Source organism: Lissotriton helveticus, chromosome 11 (assembly GCF_964261635.1).
Source record: "Lissotriton helveticus chromosome 11, aLisHel1.1, whole genome shotgun sequence".
NCBI classification, from domain to species: domain Eukaryota; kingdom Metazoa; phylum Chordata; class Amphibia; order Caudata; family Salamandridae; genus Lissotriton; species Lissotriton helveticus.
The window spans coordinates 589,163,062-589,183,407 of record NC_136072.1 but is presented as its reverse complement, the minus strand read 5'-3'; the positions used below and the strand labels follow the sequence as shown (position 1 = coordinate 589,183,407).

At 51.9% G+C, this 20,346-nt stretch overlaps 1 protein-coding gene across 2 annotated transcripts in view; it reads right to left on the bottom strand.

Moving 5' to 3' along the window:
• The window catches only part of POLR3D (RNA polymerase III subunit D), a 200,826-nt gene that overhangs the window by 54,020 nt on the left and 126,460 nt on the right, over positions 1-20,346 (bottom strand). The gene's annotated exons all lie outside the window — the stretch shown is intronic.

The following is a 20,346-nucleotide window of genomic DNA, read 5'->3' as shown; positions in this document are numbered from 1 at the left end:
AACCTAAATTCACAGTCTATTGACTAATCGCTAATCATCACCCAAAGCCAACACAACTTGGCCAAAGTACCTTGGTCTTATCCATCCTAGAGAGTACTAGGCTTACTATCACAACACAAATTGTCTGCTAGGTCAGCCCAGAGAGTCCCAGTGCTATACCTCACCTCCTGTACAGAGTACAGAGTGCAATATATTGTACTAAGAAACTCAGAGGTAACTATATATTTCAATTGCAGTTATATCATACTCTATGGATGTTGGGGAAGCTGGACCAGTGACCAAGCAACTCAAATTCTATACAAATACAATACGTTTATTATATTTAAAAAAATGATGTTTCATTCAGATATAAAATATACTTTTGAATTCTTTTAAAATATATCATCCATACTGTTAATCATGCATATCTCAACCATACAATCATACTTACCCATTCATTCGTCCATATACAACAGTGCATCAACCACGTTGTGATATCTTGCTATCCGTCCATGGATACAACATGCCTCTCTTTGTTTTAAGTTATCATTTAGAAAATGATAGAGGCTTAAACAGCTGGTAATCAATAGCAACACAGTTTCTTATATATAATATAAGTTTGTAATCCAGAATCACAATTTGTTGAATATGATGAATTGACAGTCACTGTACATAATATTCAATTTTCTACTATTGACAGTTATAAGACTGCTAGGGTTGCGTAATTTATTCAATTTTCTGTATCATAACTGTATGATCCAATCTCCTAAACGTGTTTTGGCTGAGAGTCTTCATCAGGAAGCCATGTATTTTGAGAAGCAGTTCCTTTTTAATGCACATGGATAGCTCCGACATCAATATCCATAAAATATACTTAAGTCTCCCGTAGGTGCCTAGTTTGGGACGTTTCCTATCGTAACGTCCAAAAAAGAGAATATGGCTGAATGGCAACTTCTACTGATGTAATAGATGATGACCCCAAACTTATCACAACTATATGTAGAGAACACTCCGGGCCTTAAGTCTCCACTACCCGTGAGTTTCACAGATCTGTTAAAGCTCCAGAACTGTCAAAAAATGGAGCGAAGAGGCGCAGCTCCTCGTAGGATGAACCGCTTGGTCTTATCCATCCAAGAGAGTAATAGGCTTACTATCACCAACACAAATTGTGTGCTAGGTCAGCCCAGCGAGTACGAGTGCTATACCTCACCTCCTGTACAGAGTACAGAGTGTCTCATCATTGCTAGGGAGCACCAAAGCCTACCCCAACCTCCTGTCCAGACCAAGATTTCCCCTTCACTCATGTAGTTTCCAGATAGGTCCAGGCACTAGCTCTCATATCCTGTACAAATAAGCCTCCAGGGTACCTCAACTAGGGTTGAGAGCTCTATGATTTACCCCTCACCACACAACTTCCATCGTTTTTACTCAGAGAAACCCCTGGTGTTGTGAATGAAAGTACTTCATGCATAGTCAATTGATATTCTGCCTCTCGTATGTGCATTCTGGACTACCATGAGGCCTTTCTACCCAATGATGTCGCATCTCAAGACTACTGAGAGCTTCTACAGTGCCCTCTAGCTGAGTTCTACAGGTTGCTGGAACGACCAATACATCAACTGGACCCCCAACCCTTAGTGGGGAACAACTACTGTGCCCTCAACAGGCTATGGGGCCATGGTGGTTAGTGGCAAGAGACTTTTAGTGCAGGGGCACCAATTGTTTTACCTACCCACCTTGAAGAGAGAATTGATGCCCTGCTTGTTAAAATCATGCAGCCTTGCATAAATTGAACTCTTCAATTATTAAAAATGCTTGTTGAATGACTTACTACACATCTGACACATAATATTATACTGGGGCCCCTGGAATTCATCCAACCCCATTGCCATCCCCTTCTGAGCCACTACCAACACCAGGTGTAGGAATTTGTGTTGCATTTTTCTATTCTTTTCCTTGGGGATCACTCCTAGCAGCCCCAACTGAGGACCCAAATCCAATGGGTTTGCGGTAACCGCCGACAGTTTTGCGAACACCTCTTCCCAGAAGGTAAATATCGGGGGATGGGGGGAATATCAACGCCAAAAGGAAAAGGGACACTGCCTGTATTGCACCTCGGACATAAGGCGATCTCCCAGAGTATATTTTAGTCAATACAATCGGTGGCAGAAAGGATAGTAGAGGAAGTTAAATAGTATCAACCTAAATTTTGTATTTCCCGAAACCTCTCCCACCTGAGAACATGTAGGCTCCATCTTTCAGCAGTTCCCCAATATATGTGTCCCATGCTGCGCTCACCCTGGGCGCTATTCTAAATCTATCCAATCTCATAGCTCTACACATAAGTGTCACTATGTGATGGGTCAAGCTCAACCACAAAAGCGCCTCAAGAACCTTTGTTGCTGTCAGAGCAGCTTGGAATCCAGAAGAGACCAGGAGGCACCCCGTGCCTACTGAAAAGTGAGAAAGGTCTCACTGGGATATAAGTCCAACTTTGCACCATTGCAACATTGCCATAATCCCATCTTTGGGTTTAAATAGCTTCAGGGAAACAAACATCCAACTCCTTAGCAAAGTGCGGCCTTTTCAGAATGTGCTTGGTAATCTGTGCCCATATAATGCCAGTCTGTCTCACAATGTATGGATCATTTCCAAAGATGTAGCTACCTCTCATGACCAGTTCAAAAAGGGATTGTTCTTTTCTTCTGGTTATTAGGCATTATACAACCATTTGCCCACCTCAGATGGCAATACAAATGTATACATTCCTGCCTTATTGTTTTTTTAAACCTTTAAACAGTTATTAAACAATAACCAACATAACTTGGTACAGCATATAGATAATTTAGCAACAACCAATAATACATGTAATTGAATACAGTTTTAAAATCCTCCCTTCAGCTGTTTTACTCCACTTGAAGCGGTTCAAAAGGCATTAAGGCTACTCAACCCTCCTATCTCCCACATCACTTTTCTCAGCTTTTCATCAAAGAGAAGCGCATTCACTGGAATTCCGAGGCACGTTAACAGACTCATACCCATCATATCAGGGTCCTGTGCAGTTTGTATGCTTTCTCCCCGTGACTGCGTAGCCTGTGTAGAAACCCCATCCTGAGTGCCATGCATACCTCCGAACAATGCAGCCCAGGTGACTAGATCTTCCTGCAATTTATCATCCCTACGATTGATTTTCATAAGCACTTCCTCAGCGATCGCCCACTCCACCACATCCCTACGCCATAATGTGACAGAAGAAGCCCTAGTATCCATCCACCCGACAGCTATTCTTCTTTTGGCTAATAGCAAGGCACACATACATCTTACTGAGTTTAATCAGCATAATATATGTACGGTGGAGGCAATTAAAATGAGTTAGTTTAAATCTGGCATTACAGGAAACTGTCTTTACCAGTTCACTTGCCACCGTCCAATCTGAGTTAGTGAGTGGGTCTGTCAGCTCTCCTTCCCCTCCCTTCACTGGTTCAATCTCAGCTCTACTAGCTTTAAGTATTTAGTGAAGGTGTGTCACTAGATGTCTTGCTGACCCCATAGTCAGTACCAGATGTAGTGTATCTGTCACCCCAGGAGTAGCCAGGAACTCAGTCCAAATCTATCATGCTGTATGTGCGAATTTAGCATACTGCAAGAACTGCACCCCTCCCACTGCAAACATGTTTCATGCCTCCACAAATGTAAGAAATACATCACCCTGATACAGCTGTCCCAGTGTCTGCCAGCCCCCCATCTCGACACTGACATATTTTCAGAAATGTGTTGAAAATGGAGCAGTGTCCCTATTTCCAACTCCCTAGCAAAGGGTGGTTGCTTAATTACCCACTTAACCACACACTCCCAAATCTCTCTGCCACTTATTTAATCAAGTATGGGGTGTTGCGAGGCATCCAAGACAACTCATGGGAAGTTCCATCAAAGAATGCCCGGCACAAGTGCTATGAAGTCATTTCTTCAGATGCCCATTGCAGCACATGTTGTACCTTAGAGGCGTAGTAATAAAGCTCTAAGTCCGCTAAGCCCATGCAACCTTCCAACATCTCTCATTTTAGCTGGGGCAGAGCCACCCGGCTCCTCCCCCAGGCCCACAGAAGAGAGATCAACAAGCTATCAAACTTCTTAAATAGTGTACATTGGAGCATATAAAACACTATCTGCAGAATGAACATGCACCCAGGAAGAAACACCATTTTCATCACTTCCACCCTTCCCGCCATGGAGAGCAGCAGAGTATTCCAAAAACTCACTGAGTTAGTCAATCTAGTCAGTAATGGATTTATGCAATACCACTGCTGGACATCAAAATTGTGGCCCACCCTGACCCCAAGATTTCGAAAGGCGTCTGTGTCCCAACGCGGCACCAATGGAAGTAGGTATGTATCTGGGACCCCCACCAACATCCTGAGCGGGAACAATAGGGATTTACCTCTGTTTATTTGAAGTCCTACCATCCTCCTAAGATGTGCCAAAAGCCACAACACCATCTCTCGAGGACGTCGTAGATAGAACAATACAGCATCCGCAAACAGCGAAATAAATGCATTACGTCCCCCACTTCAATACCATCATCACCCATAGCCATGCAGAGGAAAGCCCCCATTGGTTCCATTGCCAAGACAAAAAGAAGCGGTGAGAGAGGGCATCCCAGTGAGAGCGGGTTTCCCTCGCGGGTGCCCCGCCGCACATTAAACCTCCACTGCATACCCTCAGCTTGTGTTCTGTGTATAGTATCTGCACCCTGCGGCAGAAATGGGGCCCAAAGCCCAGCTCTCTTTCACAATGTAGGTAAACCCACTCCACCATTTCAAACAACTTACTTAGGTCCACCGATACCAGTGCCAATTCTTCACCGCTACCCTTGGTCTTATGTAGAACATGAGCAAGTCTATGTAGCTTATAAGCTGTGTTGAGTCCTGATATAAAACCACATTAATCTTCATAGGACATCGTTTCCCTCACTCCCGTCAGCCGGCTTTCTAGTATTTTACACAACACCTTTTGTCCACATTCAACATGGTGAGAGATCTATAAGATGGAGGGTCCATTACATCTCCCCCTGGCTTGGGCACCATCTCTCTAAAAATGGATACTTCTTCACACAAGCGTTCCAACATGCACTTCGCCCAGTTATCTTCTTCAGTAACCCATATGACAGCATGCTGAATATGTGCACCATAGTAGTATATATATATCAAGGTTTGGGAAGCCCAATGCCACCTTCTATTAGTACTTGTTTCAGGATGACTCACTAACTTTGCTCCTGCTCAAGCGGGAGCAGCTGTTTTCACTTCTCCTGCATCACCGTATTCCTCTTCACTGCTCTAACCAGGTAAATCAACAGACTATCCAGCAACCTTATTGTAGCCAGTGGGAGACGACAGAGCTATTTTTTATTTTTTATTTTTATTTTGCAGTATATCAGAGGAAACAAGAGGGGGTAGGGAAACAGTAAGAGGGGGATCAGGAAGAAAGAGAGAAAGACAGGCGACATACCGCCACAAAACCCACACAGGGGGAGCAAAAATAGGGAGGGAATCATTCGAAGAAGAAGGGCATTAAAGCTCCAAGGTCCACAAGAAGCTGGCAATAGGCCGACCAAGCAACAGGGAAGAGTCCACTCAGTTCAGTTCCTAGCTCAGGACAGCCATCGCAACAGTGGATTCGGTACTCGTAGACAGAAAGACCAGCCCAAACTCCTTCCAAGGCCCAGTAGCCCTCCCTAGTCAGAGCTAGTCGCAACTAAAGAAGAAACTCAAGACAACGTCCCCAACCAACCCCCCACCCTCGTCCCTCCCCAACATCACCCTCCCCCCAGTGGTAGCGACCAGCAAGCATACACCGCAATCAGACATTCCCGAATCAAATTTGGAAGAGATGAAGGGACCGCAGCGTTGATGGACACACAGCCGAAGGCAGGCCTCGGGACAGAAACCTCACAAGCGGGCCCCAGTTGTACACAAAGTTCTTAAAATTCCCCAGGAAGATGTCAGAGAGGCGTTCCATGCTCAACAGACGCCACAATCGGGCATGCCACAAGGAAATAGCGGGGGCAGATGGGGACTTCCACGCAGCAGCCAGAGTCATTTTAGCCGCACCCAGACACAACCACATAACACGTTTATCCGCCCTAGTCTGGTGCTCGAGTAGTGGGTCCCTAAGCCCCAATAAGACAAAAGCCATGGAGTCCGGGATCGGATAGCCCAAAATGTCCTTTATGTGGGATAGGATCTCAGCCCAGAATGGCTTGATGGTGGGGCACTCCCACCATATATGGCTAAAGTCTCCCAACATCCCACAGCCCCGCCAACATCTATCTGAAGCAGCGGGAAATATGTGGTGTAATTTAGAGGGATAAAGGTACCAGTCAAAGATGAGTTTCATATGTGCCTCTCTGAGGTCAGTAGAGTGATTATGCGCCGTCACGTCCCTCCATAAGCCCTGCCACTCACTAGTAGAAATGTCCCTTCCCAGTGTGGATTCCCAATGGCCTTGATATCGCGGCCGCGGTGCCACTGCAGAGTCTAGCAACAGTTTGTACAGGAAATAAATCGTTCCTTTCATGGTGGAGGTACGAAGAAGGAAGGACTCAAATTTCGACAAGGGTCTGGTAGCAGCGTCCACTACAGCAGGCGACGTCGCCCAATGCAGGAGTTGGAGATGTCTGAAGCGTTCCGTTGGAAGAACGCCATAGTCCCGCATACAGTTGTGGAAAGTGAGGGGTACGACGCCATGGAACAAGTGGGTGAGGGCTCTACAGCCACCCTCCCTCCAAGCTTCAAAGGGACCCTCCATCAGAGCCGGGGGAAAGGCTGGGTTGAAGTGAATCGGGGTGAATGGGGACGGGAATGTGGTCCAACGGTCGTCGCCGCTTACCGTGTCCCAGACCTTCAACACTGTGCTCGTGGGAGTGCTAATGTAAGCATTTTTGGGCCGGTCTGCTTTAGGCTTCCAGGCCAGATCCCAGATGGAGCGGCCCACAACGCTCCGATCCATGTGGAGCCAATGCTTTTCCGACAGCTGTTGGGACCACTCCACGACGACCCTCAGTTGTGCGGCCTTGTAGTACAAATGCATGTCCGGAAAGCCAACCCCCCCCTCCAAGCGTGGGCGCCGCAAGACCGAAAATGGAAGCCGTGCTCGGCCACCCTGCCAGACATATCCCAGCATCACGGTCTTCAATCGGCGGAAGTAGTCCAGCCCTATCGGAATAGGCAAAGCCTGAAACAAGTACAAAAATTTGGGAAGGAGCACCATTTTAAGGGCGTGTATCCTGCCCAGCCACGAGATGAATTTAGGCTTCCACCGTTCCAGCTCAGTCTTAACGGAAGATAACATCGGCGGGAAGTTAGCGTGGAACAGGGCATTCACGGTGGAAGTCAGCCGTACGCCCAGGTAAAGCAAGGACTCCGACGCCCAAGCGAGTGGAGTAAGCAGCCGGGTCAGTTGCACCTCCCCCGCCGATAAGGTCAGATTTAGGATGTAGGATTTATCGAAATTAACCTTGAAGCCCGCCACTTCCTCGTAGGCAGAGAGTACCGAGTGGACATGCGGCAGTGACAGCGCTGGGTCCCTGATGGACAACAGTACGTCGTCAGCAAAGAGCGAGATCTTATGCTGCTCGCCTGTAAATGGAAGTCCTAGAATCCTCTCGTCCTCCCGCACCGCCAATGCTAATGGCTCTATACTAAGGGCAAAAAGCAGGGGCGAGAGGGGACATCCCTGGCGTGTCCCTCGGGAATGACGAAAACTTGCGGACCTGTGGCCGTTGACCAACACACGAGAGGTAGGGCCACTGTAGTTGGCCTCAACCATCCTTATGAAAAGGGGGGAGAATCCGAAGGCCACTAGCGTCCGGTGTAAAAAACCCCAGTCGACGCGGTCGAAAGCCTTCTCCGCGTCGAGCCCCACTAGCACCGCAGGTATGCGAAATCGTTCCGCCTTTTCGATGAGATGTACGACGCGGCGCAGGTTATCGTGAGTCTGCCTGCCCTTAATAAACCCAGATTGATCAGGATGGATGAGGGCAGGCATCAGATCCTGCAGTCTACCCGCCAGAATAGAGGAGTACAGCTTGGCATCCAAATTGAGAAGTGCTATCGGGCGGTAAGATGCACAAAAGGTAGGGTCCTTCCCCGGTTTGGGGATAACAGTGATCAACGCTTCGGCCATAGAGTCCGCGGTCCTACCATCAACCGCCATTGCGTTGAAGAGGGAGACTAAGTAGTCGCAAACTTCAGAGGCGAACGTTTTGTAAAAGAGGGCCGTGTAGCCGTCAGGCCCTGGGGCCTTGTGCATCTTCAGGCTTTTAATGGCATCTAATACCTCCTCCCGGGTGATGGGGGAGGACAGTAAATCATTCCATTCTTTAGAGACTTTCGGTAGAGGCAGACCTTCCAGGAATTTGGATTGTGCTCCCGGATCAAGAGCGTCACTCGAGTAGAGCGCTGCATAGAAGCGTCCGAATATGGTTGCCTTGTCCGCATCTCTATGCCGTACAGAGCCCGCCGAATTCCCCCTATATAATCTTTCTCGCGTTTGTCCCGGAGTTGCCGGGCAAGATGGCGCCCGATCTTATTGCCCTGGGAGTAGGAGGTGCGCCGAAGTCTCAGGAGGGTAAACTCCGCCCTGTTATTATAATGGGCCCTCAGTTTCCCTCGCACCGCCGTCAGGGGGCGCAGAGTCACCCTGGAGGGGTTCTCCTTGTGGGCCTGTTCCAAGGAGACCAGTTCCGATTCAAGAGCCTCCCTCTCCGTGCGCCTCAGCTTGTTCAGGTTCGCGTTGAGTGCGAGGCACGTGCCCCTCAAAGAGGCCTTGCACGCGTCCCATGTGGTATACACCGATGTGTCCGCAGGGGGATTGAGGAGAAAAAATTCACCAATAGCCTTGTGTAAGGCCTTACAGGACTCCTCATCTCGCACCAGAGCTGCCGGGAAATACCACTTACGCCAACCATCCCCCCCGGCGGCCCAATGTAGTCCCAGGACCACGAGACTATGGTCCGAGAGTGGAAAGATAGTAGCCAACTGTATGTCCCCCCGAAGAGCCTGACTAACCAAGATATAGTCAATGCGGGAGTATGACTGATGTACGTTGGAAAAAAAGGTGTAATCCCTGGTCTGAGCATGGATAAAGCGCCAACTGTCGATCAGTCCCATATCACTTAACTGCCGTGTAGTATCATCTGAGAAGACGCCAGTGTCTGCCCTGCGGGCCCCAGAACTATCCAAACTCCTGTCCCATACCATATTGAAATCACCCAACAAGAGTAAGTGACCCTCCACAAAATCCCCCATCCTGTTCAACAGACCCTGCAGAAAGCCATTCTGACCCGCATTAGGGGCGTACAACACAGCAAAAGTACACAGGCGGCCATGTAACCATCCCTTCACCAGCAGCCAAAGGCCTTCCTTATCCACACTCACTCCCTTGGGCTGAAAATGCAGGGAAGCCCGGAAGAGTAGGGCCACCCCTCTATGCTTCGAGGTCGCAGACGCCCTGTAGATAAGAGGGAACTGCCTATGACGAAGCCTCAACTCATCTCTCCTAGCTAGGTGGGTTTCCTGGAGGGCCACCACATCCAAGTGGTGATCCACAATGTACTTCCAGAGTTTCTGCGGGGAGTTAAGAACCTTTACATTCCAGGTTCCTACGCTGATAGGCATAAGGGATCATAAAGACTCCACGCCATGCACACATCTAAACAGCCACGGTGCTCGCACCGGTCTCGCACACGCACCTGAACCCACTCCCAAGGAAGAGAAGCAGACACAGGGACTCGAGGGAAGGGTCCCATATGAAATACAGGAGGGAATATCAACAAAAACACCTTCAACACACAATCATCACACACTGTCGCCGCCACCACCCCACCGACCCCCATCCCCAACCCCAACCGCCCTGCCATGTCATCCACAGTTAGAGTGCTAACAAATCCATCTCCCACCCCCCCCAGAACAAAGAACAACAAAATGCAACTCAAGGCACTGAACCTGAACCTCGCGGTCTTCAGTTCCAGCAGGTCGAGGTTCGGAAGTCCCCTACTGGACTGGAATCGGGGCAGGGGTGTCAACTTGGTGACCCCCAGGTCCAAGGTCCGGGGTGTCTTCTCCAAAAGTACCATTATACCCCGGGGCCTCAGGCCAAGAGCCCCTCCGACGCCATGCCATGATGTCAGGGTCATGCTGCTCCAGAGCTCGTCTGGGAATCCGACGTGGTGGCGGAGGCCACCGATGCCACAGCGGCCCCTCTCTCCTGCTCTCTAGTCGCTGGGTCTGGTCGTTGCCGCTCTGGGGACGGGCCCACCCTGTGCCAGGAAGAAGAGCGACGCCTCCTTCGGAACGGGGAGCCACGAGCCTCCCGAGCTGGTTCCTCCTCCTCAATGCCCAGGAGATCCTTCGCCACCCGCAGGGAATTGATCTGTCTCAGCCTGTTCTCCCATCGAAAGATAATCCGGAAAGGATGACCCCAGGAGTAGGACACCCCGCGTTCCCGGAGGAAGGTGGTCACAGGCCGGAAGTCCCTTCGTTTCTGCAAGGTTGTCGCCGCCAGGTCCTGGTAAAGCTGGGGGTGATGGCCTCTAAATTGCAATGAGGTGATGGTCCTAGCTTTCTTCAGAATCCTTTCCTTGATTTGAAAGTCATGCACACAGACGAGGATATCTGGCGGCGGGCCCCCTCCCCTTCTAGGCAGCCCCACTCTATGCACTCTGTCCATCTGGATGTCCCGCAGCTCCTCATCCTCTAGGATCTGAAGAAACAAGGATTGGACGTATCCACGCAGGTCCCCCGATTCACCATCCCACGGTACCGCCTTGATGCGAATGTTATTTCTCCTGGAGCGGTTCTCCAAGTCTTCTGCGTGGGTTTGCAAATCCAGATTCTGCTCCGTGAGCCGTATGACGTCCTGCTGGAGCTGGTGCACATCATTTGCCATGTTAAGGTCATGGTCCTCCAGCGTCGCGACCCTTTCGCCAATCCCATCTACGTCCCTCCGCACCTCCCGGAGGTCTGATGCCAACTGTGTTCTGAGTTCGGAGATGTCCTCTTTAATAGTTGCGAAAAGCTCCTTCATGAACGCTTTAGTCGCTGGTGCCTCATCATCCGAATGTCCGGAGGACCCGCTGGCTCCAGGCGACGCCGGTTGCTGTGATGACTTGGAGGCCCCCTCCTTCAACGTCTTCCCCCCCCTGCGCTGCGAATTGGACATGATCGTGAATTGCCGCCGCACTCCCACCTCCAGGCCCCAGGTAGTCGCAGCCGGGTGGGCGAGGCTCAGGACAGCGACCTTCGGATTCGGGACACCCCGTTAGCAGTGCTGCGTCACTCCCCCAAGATCGTCCGCTGATCCGCCAGTGCCACGGGCACCGGGAGTTCCCTCCAATGCAGGTAGCAGGTAACGGTCGGCAAGGTCCTCACCTCGATGCTGGCGCCTGGCACAGAGCTCCTGGGACCCCTCCGTTTGTGCTCTCGCTGAAATCCAGGCCTAGGGACCCTCAGGATCGGCCTTCCAAAGGCCGCTATGCAAGGCCCTTCCGCAATAGAGTCTCGTGTGCCTTCGCACGAGGAGACCGTCCCTCGGGCGGCCGGGCACCTCGGTACCCCTTAATCCGGTCTCCGTGCTCCCCAGCGGCGGCCCCACTGCTAATACTGGGCGAGAGAGTTACCTCCACGGATCAACCGAGCAGCCAGCAGACGGCGCGAGGAGGCCGCGCTGCGCGCCCCCCAGCTAGGAGGCAGCCAAGAAATTGCAGCGCTGATCGCCTTCCAGGGACTCTCCAAAATGGCGTCGCTGGTCCGCCCACCGAGTTCGCTTATCCCAGGCAGCAAAGCGTCCCGGTCGCTCGGACCGTTCAATGTGCTTCCTCGATCAAACAGCAACTGTCATAGGCAGCCTACCCTGGTCGCAGACTGCAGGGAGGCCGAGAGAGCTCCCCCGATGTCACCAGCCAAGCCTCCGTCCATCCAGTCCAGGACGCCTCTCCTGATCTCCCCCCGGGCCAGGTCTTCCGATGCAGCGGCACACCTCACGCTCTCCCCCGGCTCCGCTCACCCCTCCGTTGCTCCGGCTCACCTCCGATGCGCCCTGGCGGTGGGTCAGCCAATCACGCGCCGAGCCAGGCCATCTCCGCCGGTACTCGGCCAGCCAGTCCACGGCTTCTCACTGCGGGCATCGCCGTGTCCTCCCTCCACACCGCACTGAGCTCAGCGTCCCTGCGGGAATGGTGCGACCCGCTTCAAGCAGGTCCCAGCCGGGGTCGGCAGCACTGGTCGGGCCCACAAAGGCCAGGCTCCGTTTAGGCCGAGGCCGGACTTCCCAGCACTCGAGTCCGCTGCTTCACAGGCCGCAGCCCGGATCCGCGCTAAAAGACGCCGCAGGCCCCAAATCGCCCCTCTGGCGGCACCGGAGCACTCCGCCAGCCTTCACCATCCAGCTAGTGCCGAGCAGCACTCCAGGGACCCCGCTATTCGAAGCAATTTCGGTGCGGCGTCGGAGAGGCTCAGAGATGCGTCCTACTCCGACGCCATCTTGGCCACGCCCCCAGAGCTATTTTTTAAGTACATAAAGACACAGCAGAAGAAAAACCATCTTTGCAACTGCGACCTGGCCCATGACAGACAAAGGAAGAGAGGTCCTGAACTGTACCGATGTCTGGATCCCTCCAAAACCCACCTCAAATCATAATTGCATTGCTTCTCTGGTGTATGAGCAACTGTAACGCCCAAATACCGGAATCTGTCTGTCTCCCAGCAAAATCCAAGTCAGCAAATTCTGTTATGCGTTTAGATGCCAATGTGCACTCTCTGCTTTTTTTACTCTCAATCCTGGGACCTCTCCAAAGCCCTCCAAACATTCCATTAGCCAAGCAATGGAGATCCTAGCGCAAATAAAATAGTGCATCATCAGAGTAAAGGGAAACTGGATGAGTGACATCTCAGACATTATCGCCCATTCCCTCATCTAAGTTCAAATCAGGATCGCTAGCGGTTTAACAGCCAAGACAAAAGGCAATGGGGGAAGATAACATCCCTGTTGAGTACCCCGCCCAACTTCTTGGCTACCCAACACAATTTTACCAATAAACACTCTAGCGGTAAGCTCCTCCCTCCCATCCTGCCAGCGATGGCCCATTCAGTCACCCCAAGCTCCCACTGTGTGTGCTGTTTAGGAGGAATACACAAAGCCCAACTGCCAACTATATCAAGTCAAGTGACCAGAGTCAGGCTGCAGGCACCAAATGGCTAAAGTAAGAAAATGTCAATAAAAACTGGCATTTTCAGGATTGTAATTTTAAAACTTACTTCAACATGAGTTAAGGTTTTAAATTGGGATTCCAGAGATACCAAACACGAACCAATTATCTCTTCCCATTTGGAAATAACACTTATAAAATGTAATAAAAAAACTTACTGTTACACTAAGGGCCAGATGGGCCTTGCAGTAGTGAAAAACGAATGTAAGAGTTTTTCACAACTAGGACATGTAAAACTTAAAAGTACATGTCCTGTTTTTTAAATACAAGCACCCTGCCCTTTGGGGTGTCAAGGACCTACCCTAGGAGTGACTAATATGTATTAATAAGGAAGGTTTGGGGGCGTGGCTTGGGTCATCAAGATGGCAGTCACACTCTAAGAGTGCTCTGGACCTCTCCGTCACCCATCGCCATCCAGCGTTCTACCTGGGAGTTCCCGGTGTGCACAGCGAAGGTATTACTCTCTTCTGATGGCTCCCTGAACAGCCGAGACCGGTGGAGCTGTGCTGGATCGCTCCCTAGAGATTGATATCGCGGCTGCAGTGCCTGATTCTAAGATGGTGGCCGTGTGAAGACAAACAACTTCTGTTCCCTTAAGCAGCGGACGCCGATGGCAGTATTATCTCCCAGCAGATCGCTGTGGGTGTGCATCCATCTCCCTAGGGGCGTCCGGGCATTGCAGGGTTAGGCGGTACCCTTTGTTACTTGGCAGCTTCACGGAGCTCCATGCCTCCCGACGGCAAAGCCATCTGATCTCCTGTGTGGGCCGGATTGCCCTGTTGCTCTGATGGGAGGGAGAGGGAAGGGGGTGTGGGGCTGGTTTCAAACTACACCCGGATGGGACTCTTCCCCTGCATCTGAACCAAACTGTGGCACTGATTGGGGAGGTATCCACTTCACAGCCCTCCTCCTCCACAGTATAGGCTCTGCACAGAGCATGACTAGGAAAGGCCTATCTTCCCTCTCTCCTTCCCAGCAGACGTGTGGGGCTACTAGCTACTGGGCCCTCCCTCATTACTACTGCTGTCCCACAGGACATTGGGGTACTGGCTCCTAATTCTGTAGGCTTCCATCCTGAGCCAGATGCTCTTTTAGACATTGATTTGTACATTTGACTGCTGTTGCTTACGCCTCATTTTCTAAAGTGTGTCTTCTGTCGTAGTGAAGCCAGATGGCTACTAGACTCCCCGTCATGCTGTGGAGGTGCTGTAGGCCTTCCAGGGAGAAGGCCTATGATGCATCAGGTGTAGGGACTGAGGTGACCAACGACTCTCTTCCATCTAGGGCACCACTCTCCTCCCCTCTGACACCCTATGGCCTGCTGCTCCCTTGCCTTCATGCCCCATTACTTGGCTGCTCGTGCTGCCGCGCATTTGCAGCAACCAGGCTAATTCCAGACTCACCCCGATGACGGTCTCCTGAATGGAGAAAGATAAAGCCCTGAACACATTTGGCCCAAGCCACTTGTCAACAGGCCACATACGATGGAGGTCTCTGTATGACCAACCTATACTTGTACTTCTTAGCATCACAGCTCCTGTTGTTGAATGAGTGGCTTACAAGAAGTTGGGCTTACCAGAAGTTTGTCTGACCCAGCCTATAGAGTTGAACTTACCTCATTTGGGCTGCTCTTCGACACACGGGTTGGAATACTACACTCACTCAACAAACTCTGCGGTGGCAGGGCAGGTGGCTGAAGGAAGTTATGGCTTTGGAGGGTTTTGGTCGCTGGGATGCTATTGGCATTACACAATTAGGTGACATCTGGTCCAGTACATATATGTTATCCTTCCAAGAACTCCAGACCACCTACATGCTAGCAACAACCTAGTTCTATACACATCTTCAGGTGCGACATATACATGGTACATATCTCCCAGAGTTTAGTCCTCTAGAAGCAAAGATTATGATGGGAGCCCTTGGGAAAATAGATGCCTCAAGGATCTATAGCACACTGATTATTAATGCATCAGACTCATTGAGCCACCTCAGGACCTGATGGAAGGGCTGGTTGGATCCACTTGAGGATGATGATTAGAGAGATGCCATGATGGCCTTCAGAAACATCACGATATCCTTCAAACTTACGCTGATACAAACATACAATTTTCACTGCGCATATCTCACTCCAGATTGTCTCTTCAGAGCAGGTCTTCTTGCACGTTTTGGGTGCTTTTGCTGCATGTAAAAATCAGCAGATTTCTATCACATGGTTTGGTCCTGTCCTGTTCTAACACAATACTGGAGGGCAGTGGTGTCACAACTCTCGGTAGTATTGGGATTGGAGGTGGACCTATCCACACTGGGAGTGTGTGAGGAAATTGGGGGCACACAGGTGTACTGCGTCCTGCTTGGTACAGCTACCATGGTGGCAAACAGAGACATAGCATCCCGTTAGAAGACTTCTGATCCAGCAACGATTACTCAATGATGCCATGGAGGATTCTCCGCTGGTGTGCCCCGGGTCCTGCATACCTTTCTTGCTGTACTATTGCCTGTTGTGGTTTTACTGTATTTTAGTCTTATTTTTGTCATTGTATATTCGTAGGCGCTCCTTGTGCGCCCCTGCCCTCTGTGCCCCCCCCCGCTTCCCGCCGCTGCTCCCCCGCGGCCCGCCCCTTTTTCCTTTCTATTCCCCCGCCCTTGCCCATTGGCCGCTCCGCTCCCGCCTCCCAGCTGCCCCTTCCTCCCACTTGGCCTCTTATGGAGGACGCGCGGCGCAGGTGAGTGTGACCTGACCCCAGGTCACTCCCCATGCCGCACGACTCCTCTGGGGGCCCGAGTGCTGCCGAGGGTTCTCCGCTGGTGTGCCCCGGGTCCTGCATACCTTTCTTGCTGTGCTATTGCCTGTTGTGGTTTTACTGTATTTTAGTTTTATTTTTGTCATTGTATATTCGTAGGCGCTTCTTGTGCGCCTCTGCCCTCTGTGCCCCTCCCCCCCGCTGCTCCCCCGCGGCCCGCCCCCTTTTTCCTTTCTGTTCCCCTGCCCTCGCCCATTGGCCGCCCCGCTCCCGCCTCTCAGCTGCCCCTCCCTCCCATTTCGCCTCTTATGGAGGCCACGTCACACGCCTTGACCGCACCCAGCGCCAGAACCCCTGGACCCCGCACCCTCCGCAACGCCAGACTGCACTACGACTCGAGCACCCTCCACGCACTTAACACCGAACGAGACCAGCCCTGCTACCGGACCACCCCGAAGCGCACCCAAGGGCCCTTCGCCTGCCGGAACTGCAGATACACCAGCATCCAGCCCACCAAACCACCAACCAGAGAACCCAACCACCAACGCTGCATCCTCCTCAACACTCGCTCCGCCCGCAAACACGCCATCGAACTCTGAGACCTCCTAGACTCTACCGCCCCCGACGTCGCCTTCCTGACGGAGACCTGGCTGAATGCCACCTCAGCACTGGACATCACCATAGCCATCCCACAGGGCTACAAGATCTCCTGCAGAGACCGCACCAACGGAGTAGAAGGGGGAATCGCCATCATCCACAAAGACACCATCAGAATCTCGACCAACACCGACGACACCCTCACCTCCGCCGAGCACATGCACTTCCAGATCCACACCGACCCCAACACCACCCTCAGAGGAACACTCGTCTACAGACCTCCCGGACCTAGACCAGAGTTCAGCGACACCATCGCCGACCTCGTCAGCACCCACGCCCTCACCTCCACAGACTACATCCTCCTCGGGGACTTGAACTTCCACCTCGAGAACAACAACGACGCCAACTCCACCGCCCTGATCGACAACCTCGGACTCAAACAGCTTGTGACAACACCCACCCATGCCGCTGGACATACGCTGGACCCCATCTTCTCCACCAGCCCCCACGTCTCCTTCAACCACACCACCGAACCCCACTGGACCGACCACAGATGCGTCCACTTCACCTTCAGGAAACCCACCACACACCACTGCACCCAACAGCTGCCACGCCGCTGCTGGGGCAAAGTCACCAAGGACCAACTGACTACCACCTTCGCTTTGAGACCACCCGCCCACCCCACCTACCCAGACACCGCCGCGACCAACCTCAAACAGTGGATCAACGACTGCGCCGACACCCTCGCTCCCCTCAAGACCTCCACAACCAACCACACCAACAAGAAAGCCGCCTGGTTCACCGAAGAACTCTGGATCTCCAAGCACACCTGTCAGAAGCTGGAAAACAAATGGCTCCACGACCGATCACAGCCACACAGCCCACAAGAGCGCCACCCGCAGACACCACCAACTCATCAGGGCCACCAAGAGGACCGCCTTCAAGGACCGCTTAGACAACAACGCACACAACACCAAAGAGCTCTTCAGCATCGTGAAAGAACTCTCCAACCCCAGCTCCAACACCAACGACATCCCGCCATCACAAGACCTGTGCGACTCCCTGGCCACCTTCTTTCACCGCAAGATCACCGACATCCACGACAGCTTCAACTCCAACACCACCGCACCCACCACCGAGTCCACCACCCCTACGAACACCACACGCACCAGCCGCCTGACCGCCTGGACCAACGTCAGCGACGAAGACACCATCAAAATCATGAACTCCATCCACTCCGGATCCCCATCTGACCCCTGCCCTTCTTCTTCAACATCTTCAACAAAGCCAGCACAACCATCGCGCCCCACCTCCGGAAAACAATCAATAGTTCCTTCGAGACAGCAACCTTTCCGGAAATCTGGAAGCACGCCGAGATCAACGCCCTTCTGAAGAAGCCCAAGGCGGACCCCAAGGACCTCAAGAACTTCCGGCCCATCTCCCTGCTCCCGTACCCGCCAAAAGTGACAGAGAAGATTGTCAACAAACAGCTAACCCGCTACCTCGAAGACAACAACATCCTGGACCCCTCCCAATCCGGCTTTCGCAGCAACCACAGCACCGAGACCGCCCTCATAACCGCCACTGACGACATCAGGATCTTGATGGACAAAGGAGAAACAGCCGCCTTCATCCTCCTGGACCTATCAGCAGCCTTTGACACAGTCTGCCACCGCACCCTATCAGCACGCCTCCATGACGCCGGAATTCAAGAGAAGGCCCTGGCCTGGACCTCATCCGTCCTCTCCGGCAGAACCCAGAGCGTCCGCTTCCGCTCGAAATCCACAGAGATCATCTGCGGCGTCCCACAGGGATCCTCCCTCAGCCCGACGCTGTTCAATATCTACATGGCACCGCTCGCCCACGTCGCACGACAACATAACCTCAACATCATCTCCTACGCCGACGACACCCAGCTGATCATATCACTCACCGAAGACCCGCACACAGCCAAAGCCAACCTCCACAGAGGAATGAAGGCCGTAGCCGACTGGATGAAGGACAGCAGACTGAAGCTGAACTCAGACAAGACGGAGGTCCTCATCCTCGGACGCACCCCATCAGCCTGACACGACTCGTGGTGGCCCACATCGCTAGGCACAGCCCCGGAACCCACAGACCACGCACGCAACCTGGGGGTCATCCTCGACTCCACCCTCTCCAGGACCAGGCAAGTGAACGCCGTCTCCGCGACCTGCTTCAACACCCTCGGCATGCTCTGCAGGATCTTCAAATGGATCCCTCCCGACACCCAGGCCCTCACCACCAGCAGACTCAACTACGGTAACGCCCTCTACTCAGGCTCCTGAGACGACTTCAACGCATCCAGAACGCCTCGGCACGACTGATCCTCGACGTCCCCCGACGCAGTCACATCACACCCAACCTGAGAGGCCTGCACTGGCTCCCCGTCAACAAGAGGATCACCTTCAAACTCCTCATCCACGCACACAAAGCCCTACACAACACCGGACCCACATACCTCAACAACCGACTCAGCTTCCACACCCCCACCCAAAACCTCCGCTCAGCCAACCTCGCCCTCGCCACAGTTCCTCGTATCCGGAAAACCACCGCCGGCGGCAGATCCTTCTCCTACCTCGCCGCCAAGACCTGGAACGCTCTCCCCACCAGCCTACGACAGACTCAGGACCTGCTGGCCTTCAGAAAACTCCTCAAGACCTGGCTCTTCGATCAGTAGCAGCCCCCCTCTCCCCCCTTCCAGCGCCTTGAGACCCTCACGGGTATGTAGCGCGTTTTTATAAATGCAGTGATTGATTGATTGATTGATTGATGGAGTGGACAGGTGCGCCCAACAGGAGAAACCGATGTATGAGGCTGTACTGCATTTGCCATTTTACACGTGCTAAATTACATGTTGACCTCGATTCCATGCAATGCTCTGATCTTCCATTTTGTTACATTGCACTTACATTTTGTGCTGCCGTGCCCTGTAGTTACACTTCAGCAGTAACATAAACATGTTTTTCACGTAAACCAGTACAAGCAGGTGCGAGGCATCTCGTGAGGATGCCTCGTGAGGTTATGTTGTACCTTCAGAGTGTTTTTCGTGCATTCCATACTTATCTCTAGGACAGAGGGAGGATGGCCGTGCAAAGCTCCAAGGCCGGAGATTGGGAAAGGAATGTCTGTGCGGTGGAGCTCAGGAACTCAGTCTTGGAGTGGACGCACTCGCAGGACAACTTTGGTGCCCGAAGAGATTACTCCCTGAGCCCCGGTCTACGGATTCCCGACTTGGTGTTCAGTGCTTGGCCAGGGATGTTGAAGTCTCCGGTGCTGTAGATGAATCTGGTGAGGTGCTTTGTACATCAACTGTTTATATACCTGTATTCACAGTTTTATATTTATGTATATAGTGTGGTGTATTCATTGTCTATTGCCTTTCACTCAGTGCCTAAGAATTTATTAGCTTCAGTGACTTATTGCCTTTGCCTACGATATTAATAAAACTCACTTTACCTCCAAAGGAGTGTTGGATTTTCTGTGTGAGTAAGTGGTATGCGTAAATTCAGATTACGCAAGTGGGCAAAGCAATACAGAGGCACGAGGTTGTCCTGCTAAATACTATAAAATATGGGACAAATGGAGGGGAGAGTATGGATTGGATTTGTCCTTTTGATCTCTTTTCCATGACTAGATAGTGTGGGCTTGCTTTGGGTGTGTTGAGGCAACCAGAGGTATACATGCATAGAAGTGGTGATGACAATGTACTTGATGTGCTTTTGCCCTGCTGTAATGTAAAAACCA